This window comes from Muntiacus reevesi, chromosome 1, assembly GCF_963930625.1.
Source record: "Muntiacus reevesi chromosome 1, mMunRee1.1, whole genome shotgun sequence".
In the NCBI taxonomy this organism is placed as follows: Eukaryota; Metazoa; Chordata; class Mammalia; order Artiodactyla; family Cervidae; genus Muntiacus; species Muntiacus reevesi.
Genome location: NC_089249.1, coordinates 64,238,246 through 64,253,855, shown reverse-complemented (window position 1 = coordinate 64,253,855; position 15,610 = coordinate 64,238,246). Strand labels below are relative to the sequence as shown.

Genomic DNA, 15,610 nt, shown 5'->3' with positions numbered 1-15,610 from the left:
TAAATTATCAACGTATTATAAAAGAAAACAAAGTATTCATAGATATAAATTTTAAAGTATTAGAGGCCACCACAGTTTTCTCTTTTGTGTGATATAGCCCCAGGCTCTCTCAGAATACAAGTTCATTCTCCTCTGCTATTAGATACATTGCTAGAAGAAAATTTGAGAATCAAAAAAAAAAAAAAAAACTCATTCAGTAAATGTTTGTTGAACACCAAATACATAGCAAGCATGTGTTACAACAGTCAATCCTAAAGAAACCTGACCCTGAATATTCATTGGAAGGACTGATGCTGAAGCTCCAATACTTTGGCCGCCTGCCTCATTGGAGAAGACCCTGATGCTGGGAAAGATTGAAGGCAAAAGGAGAAGGCGGCGGCAGAGGGCGAGATGGGAGTAAATAAATTCCTAGACTTTCCAACTTGGATTTCTTTCCAGTTCTTCTTCATCCTAAACATTTGATTAAAACTCAAAATTTCTTCAGAACAGGCAGAGTAAAAAATTAGGCTCACCCTAATTCCCCTCTACTAAAAGAAACATTTTTGCGCAGCGCAAGGCATGGCTCAATCGAAACACTGATTCACATGAATTGAAGCAAATGCCAGGAGACAGTGAACAACAGAGGAGCCTAGCATGCTGCAGTCCATGGGGTCATACAGAGTCAGACACAAACTGAACAGCAACAACAAACCTGTTAAATGCCTGGGCTAAAACAGTCCCTGGCAGCACAGAGCTTAAGTTATTATAAAAAAGAGAAACAAGCTGACCAATAATTAAAAGTGGTCAGTAAGATGCCAGAATAGTATCTATAGAAACAGGGAAAGATAGCTAACTCATATAATGGGGGATACTAGGGAGGCTGAGGAAGAATGCTTAAGTGTTCCCAAGGCATGACCCCAGCTCTCCTCTCATCCCTAAACTGCTATTCAAAAGAGGTACAGGAATTAATTGTGTGTGGGGGAAGGGGGGTACTCACGAAAAGAGAATATTTAAGAAGTTATACATTTTCATGAAAGGGTCAGAACTACAGCAATACAAGAGTAAGAAGTCACTGCTTTACATTTGGAAAATATACAGAAAAAGAAATTAAAATGTTTGTTTGACTTATAGCAAAAATATAAAAATTAAAACAATGTTTCATCTATCAATACATCAAAAATTTTAAAGACACTATGGGGAAATTGATACTATTAAATACTATAGATAAAATATGTACTATAGATAAAAACACAGAATGGTACCTCTCTCAAGGACAATCTGACAACACGCACAAAATTTTTAAACATATAATTTTTTTAATGCTACAATTCTATTCCTAAGAATTTTTCTTAAAAAAAAAACAACAACACTATAGATGGATGCTTATAACATAGTTACAGAAAAAATTTAACATATATCCAAAAGAAACAAGTAAATAGGCTGGTGCATCAATACAATAAAGTAATATACACCCACTAAAAAGGATTAGGTAAGGTATGGAAGGATATTTGTAAAAAAAAATTATTAAGTAAAAGGGCAGGTTAGGTTAGTTTCTGAAGAACTAAAAGCTGCAGACATGTCAATATTTTCCAGTTTCATAAGACAAGGTGAAAATTGCCCCACTACTGACTTCAATGGGTCTCTCTGATTAACTTAAGATCACTCATCCTTGATCAGTTCCAGCTACCCTGAATAACAATTCAACAATCAGTTTACTGTTTGTTATTTATGCCACTAGAAGTTACTCAACTAAATGAAGGTCAAAGGTCTTTAAAAAAAAGGTGGGGGGAGTTAGCCTTGAAATTACCCAGTGCTTAGCTGCTCAGCTCAGTTCAGTCGCTCAGTTGTGTCCAACTCTTTGTGACACCATGAACTACAACCTATCAGACTCTTCCGTCCATGGGATTCTCCAGGCAAGAATACTGGGGTAGGTTGCCATTTCCTTCTCCAGGGTATCTTCCCAACCCAGAGATTAAACCCAGGTCTCCCGCATGGCAGGCGGATTCTTTAACCATCTGAGATACAAGAGAAGCCCTGAAATTACCCAGTGGTTGTACTTAACAAATAAAAAGGTCCATTTACCTGGTAAACCTAAAAGAGGATGGCATGTTTAAAAGAAAAAAAAAGCAGGCTGCACACGGACCCCTTTTTGAATTATGCACACACATACGTAGGGAAGGAAATGGCAAACCACTCCTGTATTCTTAAGTGGCAAATCCCTTGGACAGAGGACCCTGGCAGGCTACAGCCCCCAGGATGACACAGCTCGGCAACTAAACAACAGCCACACAGACACAAGGGGCAGGCACACCTGAGGTAGCAGAGTGGATGTGGATACACTGTGCATCTAATCAGGGTACGCAGGTGTGTGTGCGCACACACACGAGAACACTGCAGGACAGAGGCTCACTCGCTGACCCAGCACCACACGGGGTCCACAGCGGGACTGCACCATCCAGACGTGCTTCCAGCACCACGGACTGGCGACACTCCGGTTCTCTCAAGTTACACCATGGCTTCTTCCAGTAACACCCATAAAACGGTTAATTTGTCTTCTCAGGCTTTAGTGATGTTTACAATGTCTCTCATGACACGAGAGGATTTTCACCAATTCCTTTCTAACTAACAGTGACTGACAGATGAGTTAACATACACTACAGTCTGCCAAAGCAGCCTTCTTGGCTGACGGCATGAAGAAGCACATAGAGGGCAATGACTATGCACTGTAAAGAAAAATGTTTCACACACAAACACTGTACCAATAAACAGGGTGATACGGGGAAGGATTAAACATGGTATATGTGATAGGGAATGTCATACTATTAAATGACTAACTTCTCATCAGAAACAATAATCAACTGTCTTGTTCCTTCAACTGAAAGCTGGCTTAGTTACAGCTTTGTGGGGGAAGGGGAGTGATGAACAAATTCCCGGCACTTGCCAGCATATCAATTTTAAGTCACAACTCACTGGAGAAATATTCAAATATTTTAAATACACGTTCTGATTTCCTAATTTAGCCAACAGAAGAATATAAATGATACCTCAGATGAAAATTATCTGAATGTTAACATCTGCAAGTAGCTTCAGTTTTAAAGTATAATTTCAAAATGTTCAAGCTTTACGGACCACCAGAATCAACAATCTACATACAGACAGCTTCAAAATACTTTTATAATCAACAACTGGAGATGCCTGAAAGCTAGGTTAACATTAGATCTGCTGATCAATTGTCCATCTCCCCAAACTGCAAGATAGACATAAATGCACATTGATTCTAGACCACACAATCTGGAACTGGGAACTGCAAGAGCACTAAGGATAAACTCAAAAATAATAGCTGCTAAACAGTTCATCATTCAGTTTGACTGGAAGCAGAAGTTAATGGTTTATGCTCTTAATTGCATCCAAAATAGGTCAGAGACCTAGGTGCACCACTTAGCCTCTTTACAACTTTCCTACCTGAAAGATGATGAGGATGAATGACAACTAAACACACTTCATGGGGTCACTGTGAAGATTAATGGGAAAATGCATGTAAAGCTTAGTAACTAGCACTGGTTTCAAAAATTACATATATATTGCTTCTTTTGCTTATAACATTTTCAACCCCACTTCCTACTCCCAGACTTGAACTGATAACGTGCAGTCACCCTTCATGTCTCAAGTGTAAACACTGCTTCCTCAGGAAGACCGTAAATCTTCTCGTCCTGATTAGGTGTCCTTATCTTATTCAGAGTATTCTGAATCTCCCCTATTTTACTCAATTAACTGTAAACAGCGTTATTTAATGTATGACTTGCCCAACAGACTGTAAGATTTCAGAGGACAGGAGCAGTATTTGTCTTATTTACTACTCTTTCTCCAGTGCTGCGTGCATGGCAAAGGAACAGAACAAAGTCTATATTTACTGAATTATATGAATGCAGAAGGACCAGTCTGATTGGTTATTATTTTTTTTTTGGTTTTTATTTTTTTCTCATGCATTTTATTTATTTATTTTTCTTTTGAGTTTTTTAAATTTCCATTTTATTTATTTATTTTTTCCCAATGCTGATTCATGTCAATGTATGGCAAAAAACCACTACATACTGTAATTAGCCTCCAACTAATAAAAATGATTGGTTAATTATAATCCACCTCATGCTCACAAGAATTATTACAGTTCCTGATAAGCTTACTGTCCTTGTTCATTCACATTCTAGAAAGATGTTTCAAGTTTAAAATCTAAATACTACATTTTCAGACTCCCCATATATTTTAGCTCTGCTGCTGAGATAGGATCAAGCCTACCATGTTCTATATTCTTTATATGTTTATTAAAATGGTATTCAGATGAAAGCCAAAGTATCTGTCGTGTTTAGTGGTCTTCACCAAAAAAGATGCTTTTGAAGAACTCCACAGCTTAAAAAGAAAAACAAAATATGAAAATAAAACACAATTTGTTGATTTAGAACCCTATGGGCCAGAAAAGTTAAGAGATTTGTTCAATACCATAAAGCCAGACAGTGCTACAAACAGAGTAAGGATCCAAGTTTCCTAGTTCCCTGTCTTTCCACTATGAAGACTTTACGGTCCACTGAGAACCACAATTCAAAATATTCTAAGCAACAATCTAGAAATGCAACAAATTCAAAGTAACTGAATTATTTTTTACAAACTTTTAAAAACTATGGCTCACCAGACCTCTGCTTTTTTAGAAACTCGGAAGGTAAGGTCTGGGCCTCTTCATGCTGAAAAATGGGCAAGTCTTATCCCAGCAAAGATTCAGTTCAGTTACTCAGTCGTGTCTGACTCTTTTCGACCCCATGGGCTGCAGGACACCAGGCTTCCCTGTCCATCACCAACTCCTGGAGCTTGCTCAAACTGACACCCATCCAGTCAGTGATGCCATCCAACCATCTTATCTTCTCATCCCCTTCTCCTCCTGCCTTCAATCTTTCCCAGCATCAGGGTCTTTTCTAATGAGTCAGCTCTTCACATCAGGTTATCAAAGTATTGCAAAGATTGAGAACCTCTAATTTAATCAATCAAGCATCATTTGCTAACTGTCGACTCTGTCCCTAGCAGTGTGTTCCTTCTCTCTAGGCTTCTTAGGAAGAGACAAGATTTACTTATATAACTCAATTAGTGAAGAAAATAAGACTGTGTATAATGAAGTGCTAAATTAGCTAAATGAACACAAATTAAGTGCTAAATTCAGACAAAGCAGGACAGAAGCACAGGCGTAGAGACAGAATAACAGATAGGTCTGCATGATAAATAAGGATAGCCAGTTTCAAACAGCGCACCAGCAGGAGGCCTAAGACCCTATGAAGGGTCTATAGGGTCACTCTGGGGAGCAGAGGCAGATGTCTTCCCTGCCCCTGCGCCTTCCTCAATCAGAAGAGCTCCACTCTTAACCTTTTAACATTAAGCTTCTGTCCAAAATTCATTTTGAAAATGATTCCAATGGCCTTTTGTTTGAAAACTCTTATTTACAAATGCAAATAAAGGAAAAAAAATCAGTGGTGAAGGAATTTGTCCCAGTCACAAAGCTAATCAGTGATATAGAGCCCAGGTCTCCCAACCTTCAATGCTGTTTTCACTGAACCACACGACATACCACAACATTCCAAGGAAGGGGGCAGTATGAGCCTGTGAGCAAGAGTTCTCAGAGTACCCCAAACACAGGACTGGCCCAGACAGTGGGCGTCCTTTCAGGTCAGGTGACGGAACTTCGAAGGGGGAGAGGAGAGTCCACACTTCAAAACAAATAAAGCCACCTTCCCAGAACAGCTCTTCAAGACAAAGTTTTAAGGTGATTTTTTAAAAATTAAAACCTGTTAAAAGAAACACTATTTGTGGTGGGCCTATAAAGGGACATAAAGGGCGATGGGAATGAGTTTGAGCAAGCTCCGGGAGTTGGTGATGGACAGGGAAGCCTGACGTGCTGCAGTCCATGGGGTCACAAAGAGTTGGACAGGCCTGAGCAACTGAACTGACTATAAAGGGAACTTTCCATCGGAATTATTGAGTCATGCTCTTTAAGGAAGTAGTAAAAGATAAGAATGTATAGGCAGGGGTAGGGGCGAGATAACAAAATGCCTTGAAATCAAGGACAAGTTCATGTTTGCTACAGGGCAATAATACCTCCACTATATAGCTTTCGAAAGAGTATTACTCGAGTACCTCCTTTTCCCAAGGTGCTGGTTACACATGGAAATGTACAACCTGAAGTATGGTGTCCCACAGAATCAATTTAAAAGCTCCCTCTCTACAGCAGCACAAATAATAATAATTGCTAAATTTACTCTTGTGCTAATGTAAGACAAACTATTACAGAACTTTAAAAATGCTTCTGCTATCAATTTGTAACTCCCCACAGCATCCCTGTAACATTGGTATTATCACCATCTTATTACTGAAACCACTACAAAAGCCAGTGGCAAAGGCAAAATGAGATGCCTAGAATTTACCGTGCTGAGACTTAATGCTGAGTCCACACACAGTGGCATGAACATAAATCTCAAATCCTATTATTTGTATGGGTTCCCTGGTGGCTCAGATAGTAAAGAGTCTGCCTGCAATGCGGGAGACCGGGGTTCGATTCTTCGATCAGGAAGATATCCCTGGAGAAGGAAATGACAACCCACTCCAGTCTTCTTGCCTGGAAATCCCATGGACAGAGGAGCCCCAGTTCATGGGGTCGCAAAGGGTTGGACACGACTGAGCAACTCACACACATACACACAATCTAGCTCAGTAACACTTTGTTGATTTTCACAATAAATGTGTAACTCCATGAAAACCACCCAATCATGTCTCAAATGACATGTCTAAAATTGAATTCATTGCCTAGTCCCCCAAATGGTTCTCTCTTCCATCTTCCCTACTTCTGCTCACAGCACTGCTTTTGATACTCTAAGCTCAAAACACTGGTATCCCCTTTGACTCTAATTACCTGCTTTTAAACACTTTAAATGAAGAACTTTGATTATGGCTCAGGACAGAACAAAAAAATTCAATGACTCCTACTGCCAAGCAAGTGAAATCCAAACTCCTACACCATCAACGCCTGACATGCAGAGCTCTCCAGAAAAGAATCCTAGCGGCCTTCTACCACTTTGCATTGTGCAGCCTCAGTAAGCACCAGCCTGGAAGTCCTGCGAGTCCCCAAACACGCTTAGTGCTTATTAAGCACATGACCTTGGGAAAGACATTTAGTCTGAGCTTTATTTTACTCAACTGTAAAATGGGTATAATAATTCTCGCCTGAAAGGAGCAAACAAGTTAATGAAAATAAGAATACCACTATAAATTTTAAGGTACTATAAAAATATAGACAGTATCATTATGCTATGATTAATGGTAATTTTATCTATACCTGCTCTGCTCCAGAAAGGATATAAGGTAGACCACACAAAACACAAAATAACAAGAGTTTAAAGGTGGAAGCAATAAAAGAAATGCAAAACAAAAGGTAAGAACCTAAAATGGAACTGGGAATGAGGCTAAGAAAAATGGATATTATAATTGCCTATCTAAGTTTTCAGGTTGATAATGTGGTCCAAACCGTGTAGTTTGATTTGAAAAGGAAACAAAGTCAATTAGTTCAGTGTCCCAAAGACTAAAAACAAAATCATTGGTCAGAAATAAAAAAGTTCTTACTGTAAAGACCGGCAAAAATTTCTCCCAAAGGTCCTTATTCTGTGCAGAATAACTGAACAACATTCTCAACATCCTATGAATTATATTTTCATTACATCACTATTAGACTGAAAGCCTTTTGATGTACGGTAATTGTCTTATTATATACTGTTTGTATCTCCCTGGTGGCTCAGCAGTAAAGAATCTGCCTGCCAATGCAGGAGACCCAGGTTCAATCCCTGGGTGGGGAGGATCTCCTGGAGAAGGAAATGGCAACCCACTCCAGTGTTCTTGCCTGGGAAACCCCATAAACAGAGGAGCCTGGTGAGCTATAGTCCAAGGGGTCGCAAAAGAGTCAGACATGACTTAGCAACTAAACAACAACAATCTCCATAGCTTAATTAGTCAAAAACCACACACCCCGACTTTTACATACTGGTTTCCATGGACCCAAATCCCTCCCTTCCTATTTCAAACCATCTTGCACACCACCGTGTTAATCCCAGAACGCTGCTTTTATCACAGGATTCCTTACATCAAAAAACTCCAACAGCCTCCCTGCACATAGAATAACCTCATTCTTTACATTTACAGCACAATCTTGAACACAACCTGCTCTGCAATATCTTCTCTGTCTTCCCATTCCTCTAAATTTTTTTCACCCTTTTAAATGTGGCTTAAAAATCTCACCTCCTACTACAAGTCTTCTCTGACTAGCAGCAATGTGGTGGAGGGAGAGATGGGGCAGAGGGAGGAGAAGACTTACATGAAGCCTGAAGTCTTCACTACTCAACAGTTAAGAGACTGTGGGCAAGTCACTAAACCACCACCCTCTGTGAGAATAGTCTCATCTGTAAAGGTTTTAAGATAGACTGTACCTAAACTATCTTCCAGCTTTAAACATTCTAGGATGCTTTGGTTCCTACAAACTTGGACAGACCTGATCTCTACTCTGACCATTATTATCTATTATATATTTTAATAAATAACTACAACCATCCCCTGCTATCCACAGGTGACTGGTTCCAGAATCTTCACAGATACCAAAACCCAGAGGTGCACGACATTTCCATCTAACTTATGCACATCCTCATATACTTTAAATCATCTCTAGATTACTTACAGTACCTAATACAGTGTAAATGCTAAGCAAATAGTTGCCAGGATGCAACAAATTTAAGCTTTGCTTTTTTGGAACTTGCTGGAGTATTTCTTTCCATTATTTTCATTCTGCAGTTGGTTGAATTAATGGATGCCAAACTCACCAATATAGAGGACTGACCATAGATACATTGCTTTAAAATTTTCCCTGCTAAGTATAAACTCCACAGCAGAGTCTTACATTCCCTTGTTAGCCTCAAAGACAAGTGGCATAGGGACCTGGTACAAAGCAGCAGATATTTTTGTAAGCTTAGAAATGTTTAAATAATTATTTTTAAAAGATTGATTAAAATATACTTGCCTACTGAAGCATTAATCAGCCAAAAAAAAAAAAAAAGGCAGTTTTAACACTAAGCAGACTATTTTTAAAAGTATACTAAAGTAAGAAAACAGTTAAGTCACTTTTCTCTAAAATATATATTCATTCTGCAGGTTACAAAGCTAGTCAGTACAATTTGAGGTGACCACATGTTAAAAATAATTGAGCTGTTTAACATACGCAACATAATGTTCACTTCCTAGTCATTCCTGTTTGCATCTTCTATTGTAAACAAAAGCTCACCAGTCCAAAAAAAAAAAAAGGTCTACCATAATTTTTATTATTTTACTGATTTAATAATTAACTTTACATGCTAGAGCTATAATTCCAACATAAAAACCAATAAAGTTACACAGAGAATTATGAAATAGAACAAGTGACAAATTAAATTGTACTTGCAATGACTTTCAATATCACAGGCTGAGTAAAGCTACTACCAACACAGTGAACTAAGTTTTGTGCTTCACACTGTCATTCTAAAAATTAATTATTACGTATTCTCTTCTAAATGAGTATCTAGTTTCCTGTATAGTACTTAAAAAAAAAAAAAAATCCGATAAATCTAGGGGTTTGCTGATTCTTCTTTTGCTGATTGCTAGGTCTGTCTATAAAATCTAGGCAACACTGAAAATTTGAGTATTTGCTTAACTGGGGAAAAAAAATTAAAAATGAAAAACAAAAGCGTTTTTATCAGTGATTAAATACAAATAAGATATCTTATCAATGCTCAGTAAATTAACATCCCGCAGTAAAAACTACATGTATTATACATAAAGAGTTTCCTCAAATCAGAGGTTCTGATACTCAAGACAATTCTCATATGCCAAATTCTAAATATACTGTACATGGATCAGTAAGTCAAGCACTGGCTCCACTCATGCTATTTTTGTTTCCGTTGCTACTACTGCTAAAAGAGTTTATAAGGGCTCATTGCCAGTTTAGAGCATAGTTAGAAGTATTTCAGTACAAAATAAAAGCAATTAATTCCTAAGAAGAAATATAAATCTAAAGTAAATATAAAGTATCCAAGTATCTTTACAAAACACCAACAATGTGCAAAAATATTTGGCAAAAGAAGATGGATAAGTAATCTGTGAACCATAAGTATTACCTCTTTCAAAATTGATTCCACTCAAAAAGACATTTTTAAGCAACACAATCAAGATAAGAATTAAGCAAAATTCTGGTCCAAAGAGTTTCCTATAAAGAGGAAAATGAGGAAAGAACTCATTCAGGAGGGATACAGAAACTCAAATAAGGCAAATGCATAGCAATCAAATCTACACTCTAATGCCTAATATTAGATTTCCTTGAAGAAATAAGTCATAAACACATTTGTTCAGGCATTTAACATTACAGGAGACAACAGAAACGTGGGTGACCAAAAAGGGACAAGTTTTGCCTGTGATTTGCTCTGTTCTGTAAACAATAATTGTTTGAATATTCCCAAACACAATCATTTCCACTAGGAAAACACATTCCTGCTTAAAATTAGGCTTCCTAGTAAGTCTTTACTAATTACAAAAACTGTAACTGAACCAACACTGACAGTCACACATCAGCATTTTAAAAGAAAATTAATTTTAATGGGGCTTGAAAGAAGGCTAAAGCTGTGGGCTTCCAACATTAAAAAAATAACTGATAACATTAAGGGAATCACTACTACGTTATAGTCCTCCTAGCACAGGGACAGACGTTAATGAAAGTGAGAGACCAATTTTAAAAACACAACTTAAACATACAAACCCACACCTAAACTCAAGATCAAGCAATACAAATTCAAGAAACTTTGTTTCATTCTTAATGGAAAATACTTATGAAAGGCAACATTCAAATTTCCAGTTATGTCACTTTAGAACCACCTGCTTAAGATGTACAAGGCTCCTTTAAACATCTCTGGTGGCTTTATAAGAGCAATTTAACATTCTGAACCCTAAACTTATTCCAAGATCCACCGACCAGATGAATAACAGATTAACAATTACTTCAACCCATGTACTAATGAAACACATTTTATTTCTTCTTCTTTATATTGCTTATCAAAGCAGAGAGTAATAAATCTAAAATATGGCAGAATACCATACCACTCAAACTTGAATAATAGTCACTGTTTTTTCCTTGATGACTGGGATTTTTGACAATGACAAAATGAAAGGAATTAGAAATTAGTTTGGGGGTCAAGGTTAAAAATTACTTGAACAGTAATGCCTTGGAAGAACCATCCTCTTAGAAATTAAAATATTTCGTCAGCTGTCACATAAATTTTCAAGATCTAAATTCAAAAGTACCATTATGATTACTAGAGGGGGCAAGAAAGAAGGAAGTCACAATGGCTTTTCTGAAAACTTGTGGGAAGCCACCTGACAGATGCAAAAGGACAGAAGCAGGTCATAAACTTATGCAGGCCCAACAGTAACCTGGATACTCTGTGACTCTCGTCTCACACGGACAGAGTCAGGAATAAATCACAAGTCCACCACATTCCCAGGATATTTTAATCATCACTTTAAGATAAACTAGTTAAAAATAAGATGGAAAATGTCTGACAGGAAAATTTAATAGGTCAAAAATCATTTGGGCATTCATACCTCACAGTGAAACAATTTTAAAAATCACTAATCAGTCAAAATAAAATGCACAAACTTGTCCAGACTAAATTAAGACAATCCAAAAAGAATTCTGAAATTAAAAAAAAAAAAAAACTGTTTGCAAAACACAAAAGCAAAGCTTTACTGTAAGTATTTTAAACACTATAATTTCAACCTAACAGAATATACAGCCCTCATCCTCTTCAAGTTCATGCTACTCATTGTAACAGGTTCCAAGCCAAATATGATCTCTCCTTTATCCTGAACAATGCTTTGAAGAAACTATATCAAAAAATATAGCTTCTTACTAGAGTTTGGGGGATTATTTAAAAAACCAATCTAAAACAGGCATGCTTATGGATCATTTCTATGATTATACTTATTTTAAACCATGGTCCCCAACTGAGAATTTTAGGAAGTGAATTTTTACAACAGCATGGGAAGCCAACCAAAATATAAGGCCAGGAATACTCACCCTTTCCTGTATCACAATAACTGTAAGAAAAAAATTTTGTTTGTAAAATGCAACGTACATTTTATCATCTTGGATAAAATATTTGCAGCCTCGGTAGTGGTTAAATTGCAGCTATAAAGGAAATTGTCTTGAGATAAATGGTTTCCCTATGAGAAGGTTTCATTGCTACACTTCACCTCAGGACAATAAATCAAATTAACTGCACCTTGTCCTCTGTCCAATGACATCATCGGTTTGACCACATCTTCAGAATTGGGTGCAAAAACATACGCTATTTAAGGCATGAAGTCATATTACTGTTTTCTGTCCATCCAACCTCATGCTTCAGGTCTCTGAAGCAGTTATTCACCTGAACATTCTAATGAAAGCTACAGATTCTTTTTTCCTGCTGCATTCAGGCCCTGCCTATTGGCAGTAAAAGAAAGAAAAAAAGTGAGAACTGGTATTTGAAATTGGCTTGTTTTTAGCCCATCAAATCTAGAATTTTGTTTCCAATTAATCTGAAGACTAATGTCTCACAAAATATGTATCTTGCAACTGACCATCAAGTGCATTAACATAATTTCAAAGATTAAACATGTCAGTGTTCAACAACTCTTCTCCGATACTTTACTAGCAGGGGTTAAAAAAAACACCAAAGAGAAGCCACACCATGTTTTTAAAAAACAGGTAAGAACTATACAAAATTAAAAAGACAACTCTACTATGGGAAAGCCCCCAAATCAAAATTATTTCTTTTAAATGGCAAAAGTTAATCTGCCTTTCACAGACCGAATGTTCTAAGCCTACACAAAACATAAAATCAATTCTGACAACTTAAAGATGAAGGGTGGGTGTGCTTGGGAAGGGAATAAGTTTCAAGATCAGGGTAGACACAATGCCTCAGTTTTATTCCTCTATTTTCACTCATTTAACCTTGACACAAACACTCAAAGGAAATATAACCCCATTTCTGTTATCAGGAGTGCTACAAATAAAATAAGCAAGTCTATAACAGTGGTAGCACAAAATTAATATCAGCTCCATTTTAAATTAGAATGAAGAGGCTGAAAGGGGAATGCAGCATGCTGTTAATTGGAACTTCTAAAATAACTAGCTACTCTACAACTCCTAGAAAACACTACTGCTTTTTTTTTTTTTTCAAATACTGAAGATCTTTACAAAGCCTGAAAGTGTTTAACTTGGGGGTAGAAGTCAAGGGGCAGGGGTGAACTAGCCTGAAAACAAAGTGATTTTATTAAACCAAAATAGGTTTCATTCGCCTCTGAAAATGAGAAAGCATAGATTTTTTTCCTTAGGCCCAATATTATGGCACTATAAGAAAGTCTTTTTAAGACAAAACAGAACACGACAGAGTTGATGCTTAACTAGGAGCTGTTTGAAAGCTGCTAACGCCCCAAGAGGGTTTCTTTTGCCCGTGGAGTAGGGGTAAGCGTACGGAAGTTAGTTTGGGGGGGGGGGGTAGTCATTTTGGTTATTAGTAAATAAATCAAGCGGCAGAGAACATGAGGCCTAGGCCACTGCTACAGGAGCCAAGGCCTAGCTCTCTCCTTCTCTTCCCAGCACAGTCTGGGTTTGATCTCAGAGCCCTGTGGATTGCCAAGGAAAAAAAAAAAAAAAAAAAGAATCATATCGAACCACAAAAGCACATGGGGCGAATGTAAAATATAAACACGGCGTTGGGCTGTGAGTGGCTGTTATTAAAGGTCTGAATTACTAAACATGAGAGGCGGGGAAAGCCAGGCGGCCATTTCAATAATATAAACCTCCCCGAATTAGACATTATTCAAATGAGAGAGGTTCAGCTAACCAGAGCATAAGAGGACCCAGCACCCAGCAAGAGAACAGGAGCAGAGAACCAGGAAGGGGGATCCCCGCCCCTGCCCAACTCCCAACCGGTGGGGGGAAACCAAGAATATTATCAACTTGTCAGCGCAGCCGGTTCTGGGGCAAGGCAGGAGGGCAGCGCTTTCCGTCCGAGCTGCCGGGAGGCCTCCGGGCGCCGCTGCGGCCTGAGGGGGAGAGGCCCCCGAGGCCCCCGGCCCCGCGGGTCTGGGTCAAGCGCAGAGGCGGGGGGCAGACGGGGTGGGGCAGGGGACCCGGAGCTCAGACCACGCCAGGCACCTTCATTCGGCTCAACTCTCCCGAGAAACCACGGCCGCCGGGGAACAAGGGGCCTCCCCAGGACCCGCTGGGACCCCTGACCGGTGGCCTGGAGCACATGGGATGGCCTCAGAGGACCTGCTCCTCGGAGGAGAACTTTCCCCAAGGGCCGCTTTCAACCCAGTCCGCCCCCAAGGGGGCGAAGCGCCTACCGGCGCGGACTCCCCAATCCCTGCGCCCGGAGGCGCCCTCGCAGCGCCCAGGACCGCTCACCCCTACCCATCTACAGCGCAGGCCCGGCTCGGGTCAGGCCACCGTACGGGGGATGAGTGGGGCGCGGCCGGGGCGCCCGGGGCCGTGACCCGCGGGCTCGGCCCCGCTCGGACCCCGGTGCGGCGGCGCGGCGCGGGCCGGGCACTGTCCGCGGGCGCACCCGGGCCGCTCTCCGGGCCGCCCCCCGCGGCCAGCAGCGCGGGGGAGGGGTCGCCCCGGCCCGCGCCGGGGGCAGGACACGTGCGGCGGTCCGGCCGCCGGGGTCCGCTCCGGCCCCGCCGCCTCCCCGGCATTGTGCTCGCCGCCACCTCCGTCTCGCCCTCCACGCCCCCCCACGCCGCGCCCGCCCGGCCCGGGTCGCCCGCCCGCGCCCCGCCGCGCCCCGCCGGCCCAGCAGCTATGAATATGTAAAACGTCTTTATTGTCCTCTCCCTCTGCCCCGGCCCCGCGGCCCCGCCGCGGACCCGCTTGGGTAGGGGCTCGGCGGCTAGGAGGCGGAGGCGGCCGGCGGAGGAGGAGGAGGACGGTGCCGGCGGGCGGGCGAGCCCGCGGCGGGGTGGGCTCGGGGTAGGTGGAGAGCGGCAGATCGCAGCCCCCTTTGCCCCTCGTCTTCCCCCTCCGCCTGGCCGCTCCGAGGCTCTTTCCCCCTCCGCTCGGCGCCCGGCGGGGGCTCCGTGCTCCCTGGCCCCCCATCTCCCCGCCGTTAATTATAATAATCCTGAGTACTAATAAATTATGCTAAGTCGCGGGGGGGCAGCGGGAGCCGGGGTTGAGTATGAATATGAATATGTAAAATGCTGTAATGATTACCTGCTGCTGCTGCCGCCGCGGCTGAACTCTCATCTTGACTCGCTGCTCCTCCGTCCGCCATTTTGAATATTTTAACCAAAATCGCCCGGTCGATAAACCCTCCCTCGCTCCGGCTCCCCTCCCCCCGCCCGCCCTCCAGACCTCCTCCCTGCTCTCCGCCCCCTCCAGCTCCCGCCTCTCCGCGGGCGCGCGCCAGGGGGCGCGCGAGGCTGTCCCCCTGGAAGAGGCCCACCTCCACCGGGCTCTCTGCGCACGCGCTCCCTGGCAGCCGTG

At 41.2% G+C, this 15,610-nt stretch overlaps 1 protein-coding gene across 1 annotated transcript in view; it reads right to left on the bottom strand.

The window, feature by feature from the left end:
- POU2F1 (POU class 2 homeobox 1) overlaps window positions 1-15,387 on the bottom strand; it is a 196,050-nt gene extending 180,663 nt beyond the window's left edge. The window contains exon 1 of the mRNA XM_065946267.1: window positions 15,338-15,387. The gene's annotated coding sequence lies outside the window, so the exon portion shown is untranslated. The remainder of the gene's footprint in view (window positions 1-15,337) is intronic.
- Between the last annotated feature and the right edge of the window lie 223 nt (window positions 15,388-15,610).